The sequence below is a fragment of the Pistacia vera genome, unplaced genomic scaffold (genome assembly GCF_008641045.1).
Source record: "Pistacia vera cultivar Batoury unplaced genomic scaffold, PisVer_v2 Contig692, whole genome shotgun sequence".
NCBI lineage: Eukaryota > Viridiplantae > Streptophyta > Magnoliopsida > Sapindales > Anacardiaceae > Pistacia > Pistacia vera.
In genome coordinates this window covers 694,378-719,113 of record NW_022196548.1, presented here as the reverse complement: position 1 = coordinate 719,113, position 24,736 = coordinate 694,378, and the positions used below count along the sequence as shown (strand labels likewise).

At 34.0% G+C, this 24,736-nt stretch overlaps 1 long non-coding RNA gene and 1 pseudogene across 1 annotated transcript; both read left to right on the top strand.

Annotated features, from left to right (window-relative positions):
• The first annotated feature begins 389 nt into the window (after nucleotides 1-389).
• LOC116113909 lies at nucleotides 390-2,380 on the top strand (annotated as a pseudogene).
• A 19,921-nt stretch (nucleotides 2,381-22,301) lies between these two features.
• Nucleotides 22,302-24,454, top strand: LOC116113885. The gene is made up of 3 exons (XR_004125482.1): nucleotides 22,302-22,626; nucleotides 24,165-24,257; nucleotides 24,375-24,454. It is a non-coding gene; the product is annotated as an uncharacterized LOC116113885 (long non-coding RNA).
• The last annotated feature ends 282 nt before the right edge of the window (nucleotides 24,455-24,736 follow it).

Here is a 24,736-nt window from a genome sequence, read left to right as displayed (position 1 = left end):
ATTAATCAATTCGAGGCAAAAGATAACTGAAGCTAAAGGGTGCTAACACATAGCATTGTATTCCATATTTAATATATCTCCGAATTAAATGCGGAATTTAAGCTATGTAATTTATTAATTTAATAACAGAAACTGTTTCCCAATTACTCTATTACACAGTCTAGTCTTACTAGTACAGTCTTACTTAAAATCCAAGTGATGATCAATAAAAGTATAACCACATAATCTAAATAATTTTATTCGATCTTCTTGTTAAAGTAATTTTTTTGGTTAAAATGTAGCTTTCCTTTGGTAATTAACATAACAGAAGTAAGTTTTTTAGCTATAAATAGTGGCTAATTAAGAGATGCTCTGCAAATTAATTAAAAAAGTCCAATCCTCTGGTAATAATGGCCACCATTAACGTAGGCATGGAATGCTACTTCATAATCTCCTTATTCATCTTCATTATCTGCACCTTTCTTCTTCGCTTTATCTTCAAAAAGCTCACCAGCTCATCAAGCACCATCCACTTGCGCCTCCCTCCAAGCCCACCTGCTCTTCCTCTCATTGGTCATCTCCATCTCATGAGCCTAACAGTCCACAAATCCGTCACTGATATCTGCACTAAATATGGTCCTCTCCTCTATCTCCGTATTGAATCTATGCCCTGTGTTGTTGTTTCATCAGCTGCTGTGGCCTTGGAAATCTTCAAAACACATGATGTTAACTTCTCTTATCGCCCACAATCTATTTTCGGGGATAGTATATTCCTGGGAAATCTTGGGATGTTCGCTGCACCATATGGAGATTACTGGAGATTCATGAAGAAACTTTGCGTTACTGATCTACTTGGAGCGATACACCTTGAAAGGTCACGTAATGTTAGACGCGAAGAAATTATGCGACTCTTGAGCAAAATATTGGAGAAAGCTGATGAAAATGAGATTGTGGACGTGGGTAGTGAGTTAGGGAAGTTTGCAAGTAGTGTCCTAATGAGGATGGTGACGGGTGCAGGATTTTCAGAGGAAAATTGTGAGGCTGGTATGATGAAAGAAATGGTGGAGGGAGTCACTAGTGCTGACTGTAAGTAAACTGATAATAAAAGAAAGGAGAAGCGAGAGCAGTAATGGAGGTTTCAATGAAGCTTCTGTATATTGCTTACTGTTCTTGTGTATTTAAAGGAAAGGAGGCCGTAGCCTTTATACAAGGGTGCTCTGTAACCAACTAACAGAAAGCATAACAAATTCCTATAATTACAGCTGTATAACGAATTAAAGAATAAACTCCTTAAACGACAAAATAAGGTAAAACAGAAAAGAAATATGGCAAGAAGTTTACTACCCTTTTTCATCTAACACTGACTGCCAAATTTGTGTTTGCTGATGCACTAGGCCCTTTCAAAATTTTAGCGTCCTGGTTGTTTGGGAAACGGGGTAGGGAGATAATTAGAAGATATGATGAGTTATTGGAAAAGTACTTAGAAGAGCATGAAGTAAGGGCAAACGGAGATGGCGACAGAACAGAAAATAGAGATTTGATGGATATCCTCTTGGAGGTTTATCATGATGAAAAATCAGAGTTCAAGATTACCAAAACAAACATCAAGGCCTTCCTTCTGGTATTAAAAGAATCCAATTAAACATTTTTAGTCAGTCCTTTCTTTTCTTTATTGAGTATTAAACATAATAGATTAAATAATATTCCTGAAATATACCTGCAGGATCTCTTGGTTGCTGGCATCAGTGGCACAGATGAGGGCGTAAAATGGGCAATAGCGGAGCTTATCAACCATCCTGACGCATTTAATAAAGCTAGGGAAGAGATTGAATCAGTTGTTGGAAGAAATAGACTTGTTGAAGAGATATACAAGATCTTCTTTTTTTGCAGGCCGTGGTGAAGGAAACACTGAGAATTCATCCACCAGTTCCTATATTATTCAGGGAATCCCATAGAAATTGTAATATCAAAGGCTTCGATATACCTGGAAAAACTATAACAGCTATTAATGCGTATGCCATAATGAGGGATCCTGAGTTTTGGGATAAACCAAACGAGTTCCGCCCTGAGAGGTTTTTGGTTTATTCCAAAGAAGAAGAAGATAGCGAAACAAAGAAACAACTTTTGAATTATTTTCCATTTGGAGGAGGGAGGAGAACCTGCCCGGGTGCATTATTAGCATCAACCGTCCTGAGTGCTGCAACAGCTGCAATGGTTCAATGCTTTGATTTTGAAGTTGAAGGCAGTAAGTTTAAACTGCAAGCTGGACCAGGAATGTCACTGAGCTTGCCTGAGCAACTTATGTGTCGTCCTGTGGTTCACTTCAACCCATTTGCTCAAACATGATATGGTTTGCTCAAGCCCGACATCACAAGTATTGATCAATTAGTAATTAATTTTCTTTCAACTCAAGTACTAATAATCTTGACAGAATAAACTGGAAATCTGTAAGATCCTTCTGCAGATATCTTTATTAATTGTGGCATTGTATATGTACTACAAAGAAATTTCTTTCCTAAAATAATGAAGCTTGCTTTTGTCAATTTTTCCTGTACGCATCGCCAGCAAATAAATACACTAATGTCTCATTGTCTCTCAAACTTTTGAAGCTTGCTTGCTATAATTAATTATGTATTTCAACTAATACATCATCACAGTCTTTTTTATAAACTAAATGATCAGAGAAAATATGAACGCTATACTTTAACTAATGGTTTTTTTTTTCTTTCCTCTTGTTACAATTAATTGTTTTGTTAAAATATAACTTTCCAATAGTAACTATATGAATACCTGCTATGACATACGCAGCCGCAAAGAGATTCGTAGCAGGGCACCGGGCATTCCCATGCTATACTACATACAATTATTTGTTTTAGTTGATCGTATTTTGCAGTTTATTGAGGGGATGAGGAGATGGTTGAAACTTGAAGTAGAATTGTTGGTGGCTTGCGTTATTTATCTGATTTATTTCTTGTTCTTGTTCACCATGAACAGAGTGATGGCCATTGTTGATGCGAGATTTTGGGCACCAACTAATCAATACGTGTGCAATGTTAATTGATCAAAAAGCGCACGTGAAAATGAATATATAAAGAGAAATAAATGCTATGAGAACTTTTAAAGTGGTTCGGATGCTAAGGTAGCAAGTCCTACGTCCACTGATTTGTATTGATAGTGAGTGTGGGTCAGGTCGCAACAGCGGACTGACTTACAAGAGGTTTAGAAAAAGTAAATTTGTTGTTTATAAGAGAGAGAGAGACTGATTTTTTGTAAAAATGGTCGAATCCCCTTAATGAAGGGGTCTTCCTCTTCTTATATCAAGCTGAAGCGTGTAATCATCATTAAATCCTTGGGTTGGTGTGATTGTCAGGATACAATCCGGCTTTATGTCCCATCACCTTCTTCCCAAGCTGACTTCACACGGTTTACAGCAGGGAAATGGACGCGTGGGAGCTCCATATCGTTTGGCAGGCCTGACGTGTGTTTGTTTGACGGGAGCAGGTCATTCTCCACATGCTATTAAGCATGATATTGTGGGATGTTAGTTCCTTTTTTGGCTTTTGGCTGCTCTGTCTATCGGTGATGTTACTGGAAAATTTATGTATAAATAAAGTTATTTTCGATTGGACAAGATATTAGAAATGCTTGAGTGGGTTCTTTTTTTTTTTTTTTTTTTTATTGTTATGCTTACTGGAGGTCATATTAGAATATGATCTAATTTTGTTTTTAATTTAGTGTTTTGTTGGACACCCCATTTGCTTACACTCGGCTAGAATACAGTGGGTGGGAAGTTGGTTGATTTGTGTTTCGAAATGCTGGGAAATTAAGGCAGCTTGAGTGATGGTTGGGTAATGTTGTTGATTTGGGCAAACTTACTATGGTTATACATGTGGGCTCGGGTATGGGTAGAAAAATGAGAGGCGTTAACAAATGGAGATATGTTAATAAGAGGTGATGTCTTGTCTAGTAACTAAGGGCGGGACCCACACACTTTAGTATGATAAGTCCTTTGTTTTATAAAGATTAAATTATTAATTACTAACATTAGAACCTTGGCTTATGAATATGTTGATAAACTCCCAAAAATTTGAAATGATTAAATGGTGGTAACGATATATATATATATATATATATCTCTTCATAATAAAATTAAATCTGATGCCTTTGTTAATTGGAGTGAAGCCATATTGTAGAGATTGGTGTTGATTTCGGATTAGTTGAAGAGTGGAGAAAGAGAATTTTTAAAAGGTGCAGTTTTTGATAATGAAAAAAAATGATGGTATTGGCTATTATTCTTGGAGGGACACATTCATTTTATTTCAATATGAGATGTCCTTATGTATTATTTATTAGCTCCTTGTTTTAATTATAATTATAATGTGTTATTTGAGTTTTTGGCTTTTCAAGTGATAATTGCTTGTGATTGGTGTCGGACATATGCTATGGTAATGTGATGTTGAAGTAATTTTTAATCTAAGTTAAACTGTTAGTTCTGCAGCATGTTTGAAAATCTGCAATTTCACCCCGAACGTGATTTTTAATTATTATGTCAACATGCAGAATTTATAAGCCAATATGTGATATGTTCACCAGTGATATGCCGGTTAAGAATATGCGTGAGACTTTTTGTAGTTCTAAAGCCACTCTCTGAAGTATCCATGCCTCAGTGATACAGATTTTTGGCTCTGCGTATGCTTATGATAGTTATCAATGCTCTGCCTAGGCGTTGAGTGGTCTGCCAGGTATGACAGTTTCAGAGGCTCTGCCTGCGCGATGATAGATCTTGCCGGCTATGACAGGTGCGTCCCTCGCTCTGCCTGTGTGTGGGACACCCACCAGGTATGTCAGATTTTCCCCAGGATACTAGTTGTGGTGAGAGTTTTTAATACCAAATGTTGAGGTTTTATTTGGAACCTAATATAGTTAAAGGAAGTAAGTCAGAGTACAGTTTACTGAGTGCAGGATGGTTAGAAATAAATCACATATTGCATACGTGAATGGGGTGGTTGCTTCCATTGCATATTCATAGAATTATATTGTCGTCAGGATTTGCTTAAGAATTGTTGTATGTTGACATTATTTCTTTTTTTTTAAAGAACTTTTATAAACCTCCCCTTTCCCCCACTCACTGAGTATTTTAGCTCACCAATTTTTAAATATTTTCCCCCCTCACCAGGACCTCCCAGAGATTGTGCCGAGCAGTGAGCCTCCACTCAGGGTTGTGCCACTCGTTGACATCTTTTTATGTGGGTTTTATATTTATATCGTATTGTATTTTGGACTTCTGCCTCAAAAACTCATGTTTCCCATCATGTATTTCCTTTTGTTTATGTTTTCGGAAAGTGTTGTATAAGTGGAAAACCTGACACCACAAGTTTCCCTAAATCTTTTTTTTTTGGTAAAACGAAAGATGGTTTATGTTTTTTTTTCTTTTTTGAGATGCTAGAAATGGAAATACTATGATGTTATTCAAAAAAACTAATCTTTTAACAGGTTTCACAGTTTTTCTACATGGCACGTCTCGGTATCCGAGTCTTATGGGAGCACCGGGATCGTACGGGATGAGGAAAATGGGGACGGGTCATGTCCTGGGGTTGTTGGACCTCTGGCTTTAATAGTTCAGGCTACTGTTTGCACAAGGATGGTGGGAGTGGGACTGTTAGGCAGGCATGGGTTAATAAGGGCAGTAAGGTCATTCACTCTAATTCCGTCAAACTTAACGAAAAAAAAAGCTAACGATAAGATGTTTAGAGTTAATATCAAACCAATGCAATATTTATAGTATTCAGAACTAAGATTAATGATAAGTTGAGAGCATAATATTACATATACAATAGTTTTATATAATACGATGTGACAGAAGATGGTTGACCAATTTTTATTTAAAAATAAACTTTCATTTAATCATCTTTTGTCATATCATGTTGTTTGAGAAATATTGTATTAAAATATTGTAAGTACAGTATTTCTCAAGTTGATAGAGTGAATTAAGAAACTTATTCCCACTTCTTCAAAAGGAACATAATTGAAAAGTTTTTCTTTAGTTCACCGTCTTGAATTCTTGATTGCAATCTTTTTCTTTTAGATCTGTTATGATAAACTCAATCCAATAGATAATAATTAATGGCAAGACAAATAGAGAAAAATAATAACACACAAAGAACATAAAGAACACAATAATTTATGTGGTCCAGCTTTTTAGCCTAGGTCCACAAGCGAAGAGAAAAGAAGAATTTTACAAACAAAATAAAGTATTAACCCAAATCTCAAATACATCCAATTACCTCTCACACTCAAAAAGTCAGTCACTTAACTATCTCAAAATGGTTTCTAAAATGACTTGAGAGCTTTGATGAATAGTTCTGAATAGTTTGTGTTCCCATACCTATGGTGAAGTGAAGTCATTTCACGTATGTCTAGAAAATTTGAGGGATTTATAAGAGCACGAAGCCACCAACTTGTGCTTGAGAATATTGACTTCTATTTATGAGACATGAAGCACAATTTTTGCTTCCAATTGGGTGGCATAAATTACCACCAAAGAAATAAAAAATTCACCGAGACAAGAACCCGTGAATTTGGTGCGGCATTTATGATCCATGAGGGAAAAACGTATGTGAATGTAATCTTCTTTAGTCAAACACTATTTAAGCCACCTTTTCTACATAACCCAAAAACTGTAAGGCTGGAAATCATTTGGTTTCTCCCACAAATCAGGATCCCTCGTTATGCATATACATTAACAACTGTTAGCTTTTTTAGTTATATCAAGGCCTTTGAGATTACAACTTTCATGGCATAATTCCCTTATTATAACAGAAAGTGGTGTATGCATTCTTGGTGATTCCCTTGCAACAGCTTGCATATAGAGAAAATCTAACCGTCAACAACAGCTAAGATAAGGTCATCGTCAACAGTCTGATCTCTGGTTGTAGATCTAGCCAAAAAAGGCAATATCGAGGCACGACTGGCTAGATCCAATCGGTCATGCATCTTTCAGGCGTTGACGTTTGACAGTGATTGCTGGCAAGTGATAGTGGCTTAGGTGGGTGAGAGTATTTTTGTTAATTTATAAATTTTTATTGCGAAAGCTAATTATTAAATATTTTGAATTGAATAGAATAGAATTGGATTTTGAATTGATTAGTCAATATTAAAACAAACATTTTTTCATTGGATTGTGTATATATATATATATATATTGTTGTAAATCAATACAAATCCTTCAACCTGCAAGATTGGTCATAGTACAAAACAGAAAACGCAAGAACAACGAAAATCACACAACACAAGATATACCGTGGTTCGCTTGTTCAATATAGAACAAGTTACATCCACGTTGAACTCCAGAATATGGAGCTCGCTGCACTAGGATTAATCACTTCAAATATTACAATTACAGACGAATCTTCTTCACTGTCAACTACACATTCACACACTCATTCACTTCTCTTTATCCCACAAATCCCAACAATCACTAGAGCACTCTATACCCTTTAAGGAACACTTGCCCTCAAAACAAGACTCTAGAAAGATTCACACAGAGAAGAACCAGAATGAATGTGAAACCCTAACCCAGATAAAAAATGACTTTACAGAGAAAACGAAGAGAAACCCTAATACTCAATCTGTCTGCCAAATGCGTGAATAGTTCCCTTTTATATTGTTGACTTTTGATTGGACTGGAGCCGTTGGATCATGTTTGATTGAATGGCTGAGATTAACTTGAGTTTAATGAACGAAATGACAACATTTTTGCTTGGGTCTAAACGACATCGCAGACTTCACCATTTTAACATATATATATATATATATATATATATAGAGAGAGAGAGAGAGAGAGAGAGAGAGAGAGAGAGAGAGAGTGAGTGTGTGTGTGTGTGTGTGTGTGTGTAACGCCCCACTTGAGGTACGTAGTTAATGCTTCTTCTTTTGCTCTTTTTGAGTTGATTCATTATTGTCTGGTTGGCTTTTGAGTGATATGTTGAACACTTGCCTTGATATTGGTTGAAAATAGAAGCAATTTAGTGTTTCAGTCTTCGCCGGGGCGAAGAGGTGTTGAAGCCACGGGGAAGCTGCTGGACAGTTTCGCCGCGACGACAAAAGCTTCCTCGCCACGGCGACGCGCCGACCAAATTGTTTGTTAAGTTTTAGATATTTTCTTCCCTAGGGGCAATTTGACCAATCTACCCCTAATTAGCAGGAAAAGTGGGGAGTAAATTGAAAGGATTTTTCATGGAGAATATGTTGTTATGGGGGTGTGTTTGTAATGAATCAAAGGATATAGATAGAATTCTCAAAGAAGAGTAAGGGCAAAATGGGAATGCTTGTGTATAAATTTCATTAAAAGGAATTAAGTCATTGCAAACCCTTCATTCTTCTTCTCCATCGCCACTCTCCTCTCTTGCTTCCTCTCAATTTCTCTTTCTTTTGATCAAGGAGTTTTGAAGGGCTTTTGGAGTGATTTGGGGTAGAAAATCAATCTAAGGCATCCTAAGGTAAGGATTCTTGCTTTGGTTGTGAAGCTTTGTGAGTTTTTGAATATATTTGATTATTGAGGGTTTTTGTTCATTTGTTTAAGAGTAGAGAAAAAGTCAAGCAAACCAAGTGAAAGGAAGAGCTAGTGAAATCTCTCCATAACAAGGTAAGTAAATCCCAACCCAAGTTGAGATTTGAGAATTTTCTTGATTAGGGTTTTTGATGGCAATTATGTATGTATGTTGTATACATGTTATATGCCATGTTATTGAGTCTTAAATGGAGATTTCTAGTGCTTTGTGATTGTTTATACATTTCAAATATAAGAAGTGAGATGTGGGTTGGAAAGGTAGTTTGAGATGGAATTGAAGGATATTGAGGAATCCTTTTTGGAAGTGTCTTTCTTTGGCAGGATTTATGGCTATGTGAGGGGGTTTCTCCCCATTTTGGATGGTTAGAGAAAGATTTAGAATTATTGTTATAGTAGAGTTTTATTATGCACTTGAGTTGTTTGATGAAATGCCTAATAGAGGTTTGAGTATGAGTAGTGAACCTTAATTCTTGCAACATTGCATGTTGGCATTTCATAAGTGCATTAGTGGAGATGAACCATCCATAGGCATTAATTGTGCATTGAGAAGTGACCTAAGAAAGAGTAGGAAACTTTGTGTATGCACTTGCTCTTTGAGTAGAGAACCTTGTGGATGCAACTACTCTAAGGGTAGAGAGAATGAGAAGTGCTAGAGTAGAGTGAATGAGAAGAGTAGTAGAAATGGGTTGATGCTTTGTGATCATCACCCGACAGTTATGAGAATCGGGTTGATGCTTTGTGATCATCACTCGACTAGCCATTAGAAATGGGTTGATGCTTTGTGATCATCACCCGATAGGTAGTAGAAACGGGTGGATGCTTTGTGATCATCACCCGGTTAGTTATTAGAAAGGGGTTGATGCTTTGTGATCATCACCCGACATTTATTAGAAGTGGGTTGATGCTTTGTGATCATCACCCGACAGTGATTAGGAACGGGTTAGTGCTTTGTGATCGTCACCCGAAAGTCAAAAGGAACGGGTAGGTGCTTTGTGGTCTCCACCCAATAGTTACGAAAACCGGGTAGGTGCTTCGTGATCCCCACTCGGTAGTCACTAAGAACGGGTTGGTGCTATGTGAACTCCACCCTACAGTCATAAAGAGTGAGATGGTGCTCTGTGAACGCCATCCGACCGTGCCTCCGGTAAGATGAGGTCATGACGTTTAGTAGGAAACAACAGAAAATGTGAGGAAAGAATTAAGAGAAATACATACGGGGATAAACAAATAGATGGTTTTACTTACTGAGCATTATTTTGTGCTCATCCCGTTATTTTCCTTTGTGGATGCAGGATCTAGGTGATGGTGCAGTCGGAGGGGCGTCGGTAAGCGAGGAGCAATAGCTACACTGTTTCCCTGTTTTTGTCTTTTAAAATGGTTTTCTGCAAATGATGCTCTTTGTGTATAAAAGACTTATTACTTATAATAAAATGAAAAGTTTTGGGCCCATTTTCTATTGTTATTATGCATGCATTGTACTAGTTTACAGCAGTTGTTATAGAGAGAGAGAGAGAGAGAGAGAGAGAGAGAGAGAGCTAAATATCCATGCGGGTTATTCGTCATGTGGCATGTTTTGAAACTCATAAAATTGTTCCATTTTGATACATAGGATTTGTAGTTGAATTTTATTAGTGATGTTATAGAGAGATATTAATTGCTGAATTGGTATTCCAAATCCAAAGGTAAAAGCATACATATTTGAGTGACACGTAGGACATTTTTTTCTTTTTTAACTCTAAAATTGGTTTGTTTCGGAGCTCTGGAATTGCTATCTCTTGCCATGTTGGATGTGTGCTTTAATGAGATATTTTTAACTCTAAGATTCATGAATACCCATGAGGGTTGTTCGCCATGTGGCATATTTTGAAAGCTCTAAAATTGCTCCATTTTGACACATTGGATTGACAAACTAGTTAAATTGCTCTATCTTGACACGTTGTATTGGTATTTATTGCTCCGTCTATAATTATAAATTAATTAAAAAAATTGGAACAATTCTATATAGGTGCATTGCATTGGCATTCTAAAAGTCTAACCATAATGACACCTTATATTTGTGATTGTCATGTAGTTGAATTTTATTGGTGATGATGTAGACAATATTAATTGCTGCATTAGTATTCCAAAGTTTTAATAAATAGATATAAAAATTGGATTACATAGGTGCATTGCATTGTTGTATTAATAATTAATATCAATACTAATTATATAGGTGCATTGTATTGGCATTCTAAAGGTCTAACCATAAGGACACTTTGGATTTGTGATTGTCATGTGGTTGAATTTTATTGGTGATGATGTAGACAATATTAATTGTTGCATTGGTATTCCAAAGTCTAAATAAATAGACATAAAGATTGGATTACATAGGTGCATTGCATTGGTAATAAAAACATACCTGTTTATTAATAATTATATAGGTGCATTGTATTGACATTGCAAACCTTTCTTCCTATTTAATTGTGCTGACATTCAAAAGGTCTAAATAAGAGATTATAAAAGGGGTGTATGTTCAGTTGTATATTATCGCAATGTGTTAGCTGGTGTCAATAATACGTCTGGTCTTTTGTTAAATTTTTATAGGTCATGTTAGTTTGTGTCAATAATATGTCTGTTCTCCATAATTTTATTAATTGATGATTTTTTATTTATTTATGTTTTTGTTGTTGTTTACAGGCCAAAGATTCATGAATTGGCATAGAATAAAGGCAGTATGTATGATCAACATTGTTAAATGAGTTATTATTTTGATTCGTTCTTCTGAATTGTAAGCATATCTTTTAACTATTTTAATATAAAATTGTAAGTATATCTCCTAACTATTTTAACGGTTATTATTTTATTGAATGATTGTTTTTATTTTATTAATTGTGTTAGTCCTGCCGAATGGTAAGTGTATTCCTTAACAATTTTAATATGAAGATTAATTAAGTTTTGTTGATTTTGTTTTCAAGTAATAGTTGTTATAGGAATGAATAATTGTTCCTTGAAATCTTTACATAAAGATCGATTAAATTTTATTATGGTTGTTCTCAAGGAAACATTCATGTACTTTACTAAGATCAAATCGAGGATGATCATATTGTCAGCTGAACTGTGAGTATGTGTCATATCTATATTAGTAGAAACAGTTCAATTGTGTTGAATATGTTTTCTGTAAAAACATTCGTATATTTTAATTTGTTATATGAATGATTTATTGTTTATGTCCTGTCGATGCGTGAGTATATATGTTAAATGAATTAATTTTGGCTGATTCCATTTGCCAATTAATAGGTGTTATTTGAAATATTTCTTATCAATGTTAATATGATAATCCCTTAAATTTGCGTTAAGTAAACCATTCAGTTTATAGTCACATGAAATTGATGATAGGATTGAATTTTTAGAAACTAGACAAATAGGGCTTTAATTTGATATATTATATACTTAATTTGGATAACTGTAGCCCCCACTACCGAACCATTCCTTTCATCATCACACACATTTCGACTTCCACTGAATAGTCAATAGTAAATGGACCATAACTTGCTCAATAAAAATCCAATTGATGAGAGGTTTGAATATTTAGAAACTAGATAAACATGGCTTTAATTTGATAATTATACACTTAATTTGGATAACTATTGCCCCATTATCGTATTGACAATGCAAAGTAGCTTGGTTAAAATGTCAAGAATGAAAGCTAGAAGGAGTTGGCTTAACTTCATATGAAACGACATAGCTTAAGGAGTTATATCTTATGTAAACGACGTAGTTTCCAGTTCAACTCATTGATTGAACTTGTATATAAACACCTGTACTCCAACTAAGAAATTGTTAAGCAATTCAATTAAGAGGTTAAAATTGCCTCGTTTTTCTTCTCAAATTCTCTCCATCTCTAGACTTTTCTCACATGCTATCAGAGCCACTGACTCACGTCAATAGCTAAAGAATCTTCCAAATTTCCATTATCCAACAATGTTGAGGGAATGCTTCGTGATTCCTCATTTTGAACTGTCTCTGTTGTGGCATCATGCTTGCAGATTATAAGCCCAAAACTAACAAGGAACAATTATAGGTTTTGGAGCTCTCAAGTTCTTTTCACAGTTGGATCGCATGAACTGGAAGACCATCTATTAGATAGGTCTCCTTGTCCTCCACCTCTTATACTTTGTGGTTCTGTAACTAATAATGAACGAAATTCAATTGGTATTGAACTTAGGGAAAGTAGTGATTCTATTAATGAAAAAATAAATCCAGCATATATTCAGTGGAAGAAAATAGACAAATGCTTAGTGAGTCGGCTCTTAGCTTCTATATCAGAAGGCATGTTCAGCTATGTATCCAAGTGTTGTTATCCCACTGAAATCTGGTTTGCCCTAGAGGGTGAGTTTATCACTGATTCAAAAGCTAGGTCCTTACATATTAAGAATTTGCTTTAAACAACACAAAAAGGGAGTCTTACTATAGGGGATTATGTTAAAAAACGGAAGGAGATAGTTGAAAGTTTAGCTGCGAGTGGATTAGTCATTTCTAATGAAGACTTAATACAATTTGTATTAGACGGATTGGAGCCTGAATATGATGTTGTGGTAGTTAATCTCACCTCAAGACTTGAGTCAAAGGTTGATTCCACTATTTTGCAAGAAGCTCAGTTCTTGCTTTAAAAGTATGGAATACACTTGGAGAAATTTAACTCAATAGACCTATACAATAGCTTTGCAAATATAGCCCTGAATAGTAATTTCGATAGCTTTACTGGTATCTGGCAGCTTTAATGGTCCACAATCAGTAGCTCTAATTAACCAAAATAATCCCAAGCCAGTTCATGACAATTTCTCTAGTACTGAACTTTCACTAAACTCCCTTAGTAACCTTCATTGTCCTCAAAACTATCTTATCCCAACAACTCAACCATTTGTCAATTTTAGAGCCACTACATTCAGTCCAAGATATGTTGGTCTATTACCTTATGGCAGTAGGAGAGGTTGAAATAGTGGAAGAAATAAGCTGATCTGTCGAGTTTGTAATAAGGTTGGACATTCAGCAGTTTAGTGTTATCACAGATTTAATGCTACTTACAATGGCAACCTGCAATCGCCTATGAATCCTTCTCAGAATCAGAATTACCAGAATTTCTACAATCCTAGTCATCTGCCTCAACAACTTGTCGATACCTTTCATTCTTCCACTCAGCAGCTTCCTCTTGTAAGTCAGAATATTCAGCCAGGATCTATGCATCAAAAGTACAACGGTGGGTCGCAGCAGGCCTATAATCCTCAGACTGATCATCTACATACCAACTTTAATTCTTCTTCAAGCTTTAGTGTCCCCAGCCAATAACTATCAGTTAACAGTCAAGCACATTTTGCCTCGATTGGATCAAAAACATGGTGCTCAATCTTCCTCTTCCATATCAACTCTTGGAGCTCCTAACAACTACAATAGTCCTTCAGCACATCAGACTTAGCATACTTCTCCAACAGCCCTTGCTACTGCTTATTCTCTAGTTGATCCTATGTGGTATATGGATTCGGGTGCGACAGACCATGTTGCCTCTAACCTGAACCAACTGAACATCAGCAAGGTCTTTGATGGAACAAAGAAACTGTAGGTTGGTAATGGTGAGTATCTTGCCATTTCACATACCAGTCATTCTATTTTGCCAAGTACTTTACAATCTAAGTGTTTGCACCTTAAAAAAAATTCTTTGTGTTCCCAAAATTACAAAAAATTTAATAAGTATCTCTAAATTCAAAAAAGATAATAATGTGACTCTGGAATTTGATTCTAATTATTGTGTTGTCAAGGACAAGTCCACAAGAGCAATTTTATTGAAAGGGGAACTTAAAGGAGGGTTGTATCAACTCAACATTCCTTCTGCTCAATCCACATATAAACAGCCTAGTTCTTCTACCTTTATTGCTACTGCAAATTCCAAGTCAGAAAACCATATTTTTGATTCTGGTTGTATGTCTCGAACTAGCTTACCATGTCAATGTTCTTCAATCACTACACCTTCTAAGTTTACAACTTGTTCACCAAATAATCAGTCCAATCAGTCTGTCTTTAAAGAGTTTCTTGCAGCTTCTTTTAATTCTAATAATGTTGTAAATAAAGCAGCATCTACTTCAGCTTTGAAATGTAATACATTACAGAGCAATAAAATCTATGTGCCTGATTTTTCTAATGTTCAAACCATTACTATTGATCCTGATATGTGCTATAATTCTTCACAAAAGAATGATTTACTTATCAGTCAACAGTCAGGACTTCACCTATCATAGCAGTTAGTAAGCATTTTACAGGTCCATTATCATCTCAAACAACATCTACCTCATCAGTACCTATTTCACCATCAATGTCACCCAATTTTCACGTTATTAGCTCCCCACAACAACCTGATTCAGTATCTTTAGACCAACCTCAGTTAGCTTCTTCTCCATTATCTGATATCTCTCAGCATGTGTCCTCTCTCCCTACCTTACCTCCAAATTACATTCCACCAAATTATACCTTTAAAATTGATCTCACACTTCCCTCAGCCAATCCATCATCCTCCACTAAACCTGTAGCAAGATCTTCACCATGTTCCTATCCTACGGGTGCTCTTCACTCCTTTAGACCTCATGGTAGTTCACTCCTTTGGGTTCCTCCTATTACTAATGTCCACCCTATGGTTACAAGATCAAAATCAGCTACTGTTGCTCCTACTGATATCACAGTGTCTGCAAACCCACTGATGATAGTACCTTGGCAACTCTCTTTAATGCTTCTCATAAACCCGCAAAGTCTCCTGATGCTGATCAGTCTGTGGCTCCAAAATTTCTATTCATAGCTAGCCAAAATTCTGTAGTGCCTGAACCCCACTGTAACTGAAGCACTTGCAACTCCTGAATGGAAATATGCAATGCAAAATGAGTTTGAAACCTTGATCAAGAACAATACCTTGTCTCTTGTTCCCTCATTAGATAATATGAACATAGTAGGAAATAAGTGAGTATTCCAAACAAAGTTTAATACAGACGGGTCCCTTCAAAAATACGAAGCTAGACTAGTTACTAAGGGCTTTCAGCAAACCCTTGGCTTGGACTATTTTGAGACTTTCAGTCTGGCTGTCAAGTCATCAATAATCAGAATTATTCTCACCTTAGCTGTGACAAATGCATGGGACATTCAACAGATTGACGTGAATAATGCGTTTTTAAATAGTGAGTTGAATGAGGCAGTTTACATGCATCAACCAACTGGTTTTGAGGATGCTGAACATCCTTCATTTGTTTGCAAACTAAATAAAGCTTTGTACGGCCTTAAATAAGCTCCTAGGGTCTGGCTTGACAAGTTAAAAGTTGCTCTTCTCAACAAAGGGTTTGTCAACTCAGTTTCAAATTCAAGTTTGTTCATCCTAAAGCACAATTCTAGTCTAATTTATGTCCTAGTGTATGTGGATGATATACTTATTATGGGTTTTGATGGCACTTATGTTCTCCAACTAGTTTGGGATCTTAACACTCAGTTCGCACTAAAAACTTTAGCTCCTTGAAGTATTTCTTGGGTTTAGAAGCAAGCATATCAGCTAGTGGTATCCATCTTAAATAGTCTAAATATGCATCAGATCTCCTTCTCAAGACTAAAATGCAAAAAGCCAATGCTTGTTCCACACCTATGGCTTTAGGTACCAGGTTGTTTCCCAATGACAGTCCACTGTTTGATCATCCCAACCTATATAGGAGCATATATAACTCGACTAGATATGAGCTTTACTGTTAATATACTTAGTCAATTTTTACAAACTCCAACTAAACTTCAATGGCAAGCATGCAAGCGGGTCCTTAGATATGTTGTAGGTACTTTAGATTAAGGTCTTCAGTTTAAACCAGCTAGCTTTCTACATGTTGAATGTTATGCGAATGCCGATTGGGGAAGTAGCTTAGAAGATCGCCGATCAACCAGTGGTTATTGTGTATATTTGGGACCTAATCTCATCTAATGGAGCTCTAGAAAACAAAAAATGGCTGCCCTCTCTTGAACTGAAGCAAAATGTAGGGCACTTGCTCACACGGCTATATAAATGGCTTGGTTACAAAATATGTTCACTGAGTTGGGTATAATCCTTCACAATACTTCTGTTATATGGTGCGATAATGTGAGTGCCTTGGCGGCCAATCCCATGTTTCATGCTCGAACCAAACACATAGAGATTGATGCCCCTTATATAAGAGAACAAGTGTTGGCTAAGAAAATGGTGATTCAATATGTTCCCTCTAAACTCCAAATTGTCAATTGTCTTACAAAACCTCTTTCAGCAGCTTAATTCACTTAGTTAAGAAAGAAGCTTAATGTCATTTCTCTTGAACAACGGTGACATGTATAGATGCAGTAGTGGTGAAATGGTACAACGAACTTTCTGTATTGGTAGGAATGTGTATCTGTTGCGAACCTACCCAGATTTCTCAATCACTCACACATACAATAGCTCATAACCGAAACAAACAGCAGTTTATAGCAACCTCTAGAGTTCCAAAATAACAGAAGAGATGTATTTCATTGATAATTCAGTTTACACCACTCTAGATCATCTCTCAAATAAAAGAACTACTGGATTTAATTAACTACACTGAAAATAAGAGAAACCAAGACTAGAACATAATAGAAACCGATATGCTGGACTTTGAGGGCCAGCTACCTCCCCTTTTCCTCACTTCTTTCTCGATGCCTATTTACCCTTCTGCTGCTCCTTTTATTCATTTCTTCTACTAACAGAATTTACCCTTCCTCCAGTAATCTTTCACCACCTGTCCCACTACCTTCAATTCACACTTTAGTTGCTTCTTTTAATATTATTGATCCCCTGGTGCTCCTTCCCACGCTTCTTGTACACCCGCACTTCGCGTGTTGTATCAGTATCTTTGTTGATGTTGAATATGTTTCAAGTCTTCAGGAAAAATACTTAGCCACTGCGGTTTTGTTGATGGTGTAGTTGGTATACTGAATAATTAAGAGTCTGCTTACTAGGTAACATGTGCTGAAATTTACAAGCAGACTGCAGGTAACATCAGACCTGCAAAACTCATTACATTGGTTTCTGAATTGTTGATTCTTATACTGAATAGTTGAAGATGTGTTGTAATGTAGTCTCCAGAAAAAAAATACTTAGCCACTATGGTTTTGTTGATGGTGTAGTTGGTATACTGAATAATTGAAAGTCTGCTTACTAAGTAAATTGTGCTGAAATTTACATGCAGACTGCAGGTAACATCAGACCTGCAAAACTCATTACATTGGTGTCTTGAATGGTTGATTCTTGTACTGAATAGTTGAAGATGTGTTGTAGTGCAATCTAAAATGTAGCATTAGATATGCAGAGTTAAAATGTTGTCCAACATTAGATGTGCAGTGTTAGTGCAGAGTTAAATGTAGTCTAGTGCAGAGTTACAATGCAGTTTAACATCAGATGTATAGAGTTAAAGTACAGTTTGATTTGAGGGGGAATATTGACTATGCAGTTGATCAATAAAGTCCTGGAAGATAGTGCTGGAAGATACACGGTTTAGTTTGAACGGGAATATTGACTATGCAAAGTAGCTGGGTTAAAATGTCAAGGATGAAAGCTAGAAGAAGTTGGCTGCACTTCATATAAAATGACATAGCTTAAGGACCTATATCTTATGTAAACGATGTAGCTTCCAGTTCAGCTCATTGACTGAACTTGTATATAAGCACCTATACTCCAGCTAAGAAATTGTTAAGCAATTCAGTCAAGAGGTTACAATTGCCTCTATTTTTCTTCTCAAATTCTCTTTATCTTTAGACCTCTCCCACAAATCATTCTTTTTATTATCACACACATTTCAGTTTTTCCTGTTTCTTGATTTCCACTGAACAGTCAATAATACATTAGTCATAACTTGCTTAATAAAAATCCAATTGATAGGGTTTGAATCGTTGAAAATTAGACAGATGGGGCTTTAATATGATATATTATACTCTTAATTTGGATAATTGTAGCATCACTGCCAAACCATTTCTTTTATCATCACAAATATTTTAGTTTCCACTAAACAGTAGGTAGTAAATTGACCATAACTTGCACAATAAAACTCCAATTGATAAGAGATTTGAATCTTTAGAAACTAGACATATAGAGATTTAATTTGGTATATTACATGTTTAATTTGGATAAATGTAGACCCACTTTCGAACCATTCCTTTTATCATTACACATATTTTGGTTTCCCTTGTTTCTCGATTTCCACTTAATAATCAGTAGTAAATTAGTCATAACTTACTCAATAAAAATCCAATTATGAGCGGTTTGAATCTTTAGAAATTAGAAAGATAGAGCTTTAATTTGATATATTACATGATGAATTTTGATAACTATAGACTTACAACTAAATCATTCATTTTATCATCACACATATAAAATCAATATATATATATAAAGCTGAATACCCATGCGGTTTATTCGCCATGTGCCACATTTTGGAAGCTCTATAATTGCTCTATTTTGACACATTGAATTGACAAGCCAGTCAAATTGCTCAATCTTGACATGTTGTATTGGTATTTATTGCTCCATCTATAATTATTAATTAATTAAAAAATTAGAACAATTCTAATTATATAGGGGCATTGCATTGACATTCTAAATGTCTAACCATAATGATACCTTACATTTGTGATTGTCATATAGTTGAATTTTATTGGTGATGATGTAGACAATGTTAATTGCTGTATTGGTATTCCAAAGTCTAAATAAATAGACATGAAGATTAGATTATATAGGTGCATTACATTGTTGTATTAATAATTAATAAGAATACCAATTATATAAGTGCATTGCACTCACATTCTAAAGGTCTAATCATAAGGACACCTTGGATTTGTGATTGTCATATGGTTGAATTTTATTGATGATTATTTAGACAATATTAATTGTTACATTGGTATTCCAAAGTCTAAATAAATAGACATAAAGATTGGATTACATAGGTGTATTGCATTGGTAGTAAAAACATACATGTTTATTAATAATTATATAGGTGCATTGTTTTGATATTACAAACCTTTTTTGTATTTAATTATGTTAGCATTTGAAAGGTCTAAATAAGGGTATAAAAGGGGCATATGTTCAATTGTGTATTATCATAATAGTTAGTTGGTGTTAACAATACGTCTGGTCTTTTGTTAATTATTTATAAGTCATGTTAGTTTGTGTCAATAATACATTTGTTCTTCATGATTTTATTAATAGATGATTTTTTATTTATTTTTATTTTGTTGTTGTTGTTTACCGGTCAAAGATTCTTGAATTTGCATGGAATAAAGGCACGATGTTTGATCGACATTGTCAAATGAGTTTTTATTTTGATTCGTTCTTCTAAACTGTAAGCATATCTTCTAACTATTTTAGTATAAAATTGTAAGTATATCTCTTAACTATTTTAACGGTTATTATTTGATTGAATGATTGTTTTTGTTCAGTCATTGTATTTGAATGATTAATTGTGTTAGTCTTGCTGAACGGTAAGTGTATTCCTTAACAATTTTAATATGAAGATTAATTAAAATTTGTTGATTTCGTTTTTAGGTAACAATTGTTATACGAATGAATAATTATTCCTTAACGAATCTTAACATGAAGATTGACTAAATTTTGTTATGTTTGTTTTCGAGGAAATGTTCATGTACTTTACTAAGATCAAATCATGCACTACCAGAAATTTAACATTTAGGGACGAAGACAGTTTCGTCCCAAAATGGTTATCTTAGGGGACGAAATTATAATTTCTTAACAAAATATTTAGCACTCAATCTCCGCCCACACCAACAATGCCATTTGGAGGGAAGGATCAAAATAATATGGAGGGAAATCATTCTGGGACGAAATTTATTATTTCTAGATGAAACATTTTGTAGCTAAACAGCTTCCTTTTCTGAGACGAATTTTTTTGTCTTTAATTGTATACAATTTGGAAAACTTATTGGGGATGAAATATGATTTTGTCATTGATTGTAAAAATACATTTTTAGGGACAAAATTTATTTTTTTTGGACGAAAAATTTGTAACTAAAACCTTTTTTCTTCTGCGACGAAATGTTTTTGTCTTTAATTGTACACAATTTGGAACACTTATTAGGGACGAAATATGATTTTGTCATAGATTGTGAAAAATGAATTTTTGAGGACGAAATTTGGAACTCATGGTCATCCCACACTACAAGAAATATATTATATTGTGACAAAATTACTTTTATCAAATGCTATTTTGTCACGAGTAATATATGTATTATGAAAAAATAAAGAAACATCACATTAAGTATGACAAAGAGAATATACAGTGACTAAAAAAAATATTATCATAATATTTTATCACAATAAAGAAACCCATAAGAAATATAGTGAAGAAAAACATTTTTATCATAATATTTCGTCATAAATTTTTGGCACCAAATTTTGGCGCCTAGGTAAATTATTTATTGTGACAAACATATTTTGTCATAAAACATTTTAGTCACTAAATTTAGTTATACATGTTATAGTTACAAATTATTTTGTCACAAAAAATTTTATTTATTATTACAAAAAAAAAAAAAATATATTGTCATAATATATACTGAAACAGAGGTATTAATGATAAAATGTTTGAATTAAAATTTAAGTGTCGAGAAAAATTGTTTATCGTGACAAACATATTTGTCATCAGAAACTTTATTCACTATATTTAGTAATACATGCTATAATTACTAAGTAATTTGTCACCAAAGAATTATTTATCATTACAAAAAAAAAAAAAAAAAAAATCATTTATAAATGTTAAAATTGAGGTATTAGTGACAAAATATTTGAGTCAAATTAAATGCAATATTTTGTGACAAAAATATAATTAATATGCGTATAACTATTTGTCATTCCTCTCAAGTTTTTAGTAATAACATAATTTTATCATATATGTCACTAGAAAAAACTAATTAATGCATAGGATCGGGTACAAGGTCAGGGGCTAGGAAATTGGTCGAGATTGAGGGGTGATCAGGGGCGGGTCGGGTGTTGCTATGTCCAACTAGATCAAAGAAATCTGTTCTAAAACAAATTACCAACAAATTAGGGATGAAAAAAAAATATATGTTTGTAAAATCGTAGCAACACATTTCAATCCGTTGTAAATATTTGTCCCCAAATTTCAGTTCCTAATTTGTTGTTAAATTATGACTTTTATTTTTAAAATCTTGAAAAGGCCAAAAAATTGTAAAAATACAAAGTTATTAATAATTTTATAAATGTAAATATTATGTACCATTTTCGGCTTTAATGATAAAAGAATACAAATCAAATTCAAACTAAATACAAATTACACAATAAAATTCATAAATTGCTAATGCGTGCCGAGCGCAACAAAAAATTAAATTATTATACTTACAACCATTAGAAAATAAATAACCTATAGTAATATTGGACAATAACACTTATCTTTAATATGTTCTTAAATAGTATCTTTGGTAACTTTTATTATGAAAATGTTATAATATTAATTTTGATAAATATCACTTTATCCTTTTATAACATATTATTTATCAATGATAACTTTTTTTTTTTTAAAATGTTATTAATATATATCTTCAATAATACATTTAAAGTATTATTGTAGACCCAATAATACAGTAGCTTTAAAATAATGTTACAATATAATTGAAGTATAATAACACAAAATATTATTATACACCCGAATATTAACCCCGAAAAAAACACCAAGCGCCAACTCAAAATTTCCCTAAATTTCATTCACTAACACCTAATACCCGCCAACCCAAAATCTCCCAAAATTTCCCAAAATCTCACCCTTCTTCGTATTTTCTTCACTCTATTTAGCAATATAATGTTCTTCACCAAAATTTCAGCTGCAAACTTCCTTTTCCATTGTTACTTATCTCAATTCAGTCTTATTGTACATTAGATTTTCGCAATTTCTCTCAAATTTCAACTTCAAAGCGCGAACTCTATTTAGAGTTTGAATCTTCACTCCATTTTAGGCGACTCCGTTCTTGCTATTTCAGCTCAAATTTGGAAATTCTAGGAATCAGCTCAGATTCAGGTATGTAATTTTATAAAATTTTCATTCTTGAATTGAATCGATTGCGCAATTTAGGGTTTCAATTTTGTTTTTTGGTTACTTGTTTTGGTGGGTTTGATTTTCATTAAATTGAGTTCTTGTGAAATTGTTTGAATGTGGGTATGCTTTGATGATGTTTAAATGTGGATTTCATTTAATGCCTTTAAATTATGATATGGGTTTGTTTCAATTTGGTTTTTTGGTTGTCTGTTCTGGTGATTGAGTTTTTCTGATTTGAGTTTGTTTGGACTGTTTGAATGCGGATTTTATTTGACAGGCATGAACCCATTTTTTTTTCTTTGTGTTGAAATTGGTGTTGGGTGGTGGTTGAAATTATCAGGGATCTTTCATGTTTTGAATTATGGCTTTTGATTTAGTGGGTTCTGGTGATTGATATGTTGTGAGTTTCTCTTTTTGGCAGTAAAAATGGAAATTAGTTTTGGTTAAATTTAAGTTTGTATGAATGCGTTTTTGTTTTTAGTTGAATTTCTTAGAATTAGTTATAAGTTAAAAGTTAAATTTTCAGTGTAACAAGTTGTTAAACTAGTCATGTTTTTAGTGTCAAATTTGAAACCAGAAAATAGGAAAGGGATCATGAGAACAATGTAAATTGCCTTTTAAGTATTCATCAAATTAGAGAATTTGTTTGTGATTAATGAAACTTATGAATGGACTAGAATTTGAATTGACGTAGTCCTGACATTGGAGAAAGTGCAGCACAGATGTTTGATGTTATGCTGCAATAACAGGTAATTGACTGCCTTTAGAGTGTGAAACTTTTCAATATTTGTCAAACTGGTTGAGATATATGCATACAAAGTTTTAATTATCATCAAATGTCCCTACATTTTCATTATACACTGTTGAATGAAGGCGGTTAGAAGTGATAATGAATATCTCAGGGTGACCACTCTGAAATTCTTAGAGTTGTCATATTTGACACCTTGTAGTCTTTTTTGTCACTAGAATTATAGCAGAAACATAATTAGAGAGGTATAAGATTGTTGAGTGAGTAGAGATAGAGTAGGTGGGTAAGAGAGTATTAATGGGAATTAGAAGAGTAATAGTGGGAGTACAGTTGTTTCCAAGACCAACTATAATGAAGCAAACAAGGAGTAAAAAGAAATAACAAATTAAAAAGAGGAAAAAGAAAGTAGTTAGAGGTCGGGCAATTGTTGTGGCAGCACAAATTGGGAGAAGCAACTCACCAGCAACGTCTTTAATTTTTTTGGTTTACTGTTGAGAGGTTATATAGATCCAGAAATTTTGGAAGCCAATATAGTAAGTAAGAAAACAAATTTGCAAGAAGATGAGTTCATTTATGATGATAGTGATGATGAAAATGACACACTATCAAATTATTATAATGATGAAGTCAATTATTGTGATGATAATGATACAGAGTCCGATACATGAATTTGGTAATGTAATTTAATGATTTTTTACATTTTGATTACATGTCTATATAGTTTATGTTATTTTGCATCTTATAATAGATTAATATGTTTTTGTTGTGACAGGTACTTTATTGTAGAAGATGGTTTCAGTTTTATGCCGCCACTCTAAGGCTAAGGGGAAATCTGCAACTAGTCCTTCTCATGCATCAAATAGGGGTACAATTGTTTCACTTAATTCAGTTGAAGATGTCTCGCTAATGTTTTATGTTAACTTTATCTTACAAACTTTAGACAAATATATAGTTGAGTAATTGTTAATAATGATTGTTGCAGACTTGTTTGACATGCGTATACCTAGACATCCAGCAGCTTCAGCAATTCGGTTTTTTGCTTCTTTTGACATGCAACTACTACTATCGGAGTAATACCTTTATTGACATCCAAGTAGTGAAGAATATAGTATATATTTTGACATCCAACTAACAAAGAAAGTTTAGTTATTTTATACTATTGTTTATATGTTAGTTATAGTTGGATGTGTTTATGATACTATTGGCTTATATATATATATATAAAATATTTTCTTATTACTTGGTTATTTGTTGATTTGTAGTAGTATCAATTTGATATTAAGTAATATTTTTTACTTAGTTAAAAAGATGTTTCTTATGAATTTTTTTACTTTGAGAATCAAT